The sequence below is a fragment of the Hipposideros armiger genome, unplaced genomic scaffold, assembly GCF_001890085.2.
Source record: "Hipposideros armiger isolate ML-2016 unplaced genomic scaffold, ASM189008v1 scaffold_131, whole genome shotgun sequence".
NCBI lineage: Eukaryota > Metazoa > Chordata > Mammalia > Chiroptera > Hipposideridae > Hipposideros > Hipposideros armiger.
Genome location: NW_017731481.1, coordinates 233791 through 235247, shown reverse-complemented (window position 1 = coordinate 235247; position 1457 = coordinate 233791). Strand labels below are relative to the sequence as shown.

The following is a 1457-nucleotide window of genomic DNA, read 5'->3' as shown; positions in this document are numbered from 1 at the left end:
TATGGAATATCACTAGACCCCTGGTGAACCCGGGGCTGGGGCCATGCATTGGCCTAGCTCCCGACCAAGGAAAAGTATGATTTATTTTGTCATTGTGATGGTCCTCGCCTTGTTCCCATGCTTGTCCTCCAGTTCTCAGAAGCCTTCCAGTTCCCAGAATGGTCCCATCCTAACATTTTCACTCTGGGGAGAAGGTTGCTTACCCTGTTGTGGTATCAGAGACCTGGAGGAATTGCCATTCTGCAGGATGGAGAGGGAAGATCCTCCTAGTACCTTGCTGGTTGGTTTCCATCTATTGCACTTGGAACCTTAAGATTGGGGCATCTTGGGGTCTCTCAAGGGCTTGTCTGAGCCCTGGCTGGCCTTAGGGATTTCTGAGGGCTGTCCTGTTTCCTCCTGAGAAAACACCTGCTTGGAGGGGAGCTCAGTCTGACTCCAAGGTGGCATCTGGTCCTCAAAGGAAAACTGGGTGCCCAAAGGCAAGTCCAATTCAGAAGATGAAGGTGCCTCTAGGTGCAGAACTGGCTCAGGGGGAAGGTTCAATTTTGGGGCTTCGGTCTCAAGTACTTCACTCAGCTGTTTTACCAATGGACTTGGGGGCTCTCCACTGTTGGTATTCATAGATGTCCATGCGATGCCAAGGGTAGGAGAGCCAGGATCTGAGCCCTGGGCCTGGTTAGGACCCTTCAGCTGCTCCCCTGCTAGTAGGTTTGGCTGTGGAGGGCTGTCCACCTGGATGGGAGTGTGCGAGATGCTGGCACTAGGTGAACACGGGTCTGCGACATGTGCCTGATGCTTATGAGTCGACGGCCAAGCCGGAGTGACTGGGACGCTCTTGGCTGAGCCCATCTCAACAGGGTGGGGCAAGGCCCAGCTGGGGGCACAGGGAGGAAGCCAGGCCCCAGCTCCACCTTCGCATGCAGAGCAGCTCTAGACTTTATTTCTTAGAGCAGGTTTAGGTTCACAGCAAATTTGAGTGGAAAGTACAGAGCATTGCCACACACCCTCTCCCTCCATGTATGCACAGCCTCTCCCACGAACATCCTGCATCAGGGTGGTACATGTTTTATAACCAAAGAGCCCACATTGACACATTATTATCACCCAAATTTCATAGTTTATATTAGGGTTCACTCTTGGTGTTGTACATTCTATGGGTTTTGACAAATGTATAACATGTATCCACCATTGTAGTAGCATACAGAATAACTTCAGTGCCTTAAAAATCCCCTGTGCTTCACCTATTCATCCCTTTCTCCTCCCCTCCTCTCCTCCCCGCCCCCCTCACCACCCCTGCAACCCCTGGCAACTACTAATCAAACCATGGTTTTGCCTTTTCCAGAATATCATAGTGTTGGTACTGTACAGAATATAGCCTTTCCAAATCGACTTCTTTCATTTAGCAGCATGTGTTTAAATTTCTTCCATGTCTTTTGCGACTTGAAAGCTCATTTCTT

The 1457-nt window shown here is 50.2% G+C and overlaps 1 pseudogene; it reads right to left on the bottom strand.

Moving 5' to 3' along the window:
* Positions 1 to 309: 309 nt before the first annotated feature.
* LOC109386285 (cell division cycle-associated protein 3 pseudogene) lies at positions 310 to 849 on the bottom strand (annotated as a pseudogene).
* Positions 850 to 1457: the final 608 nt, after the last annotated feature.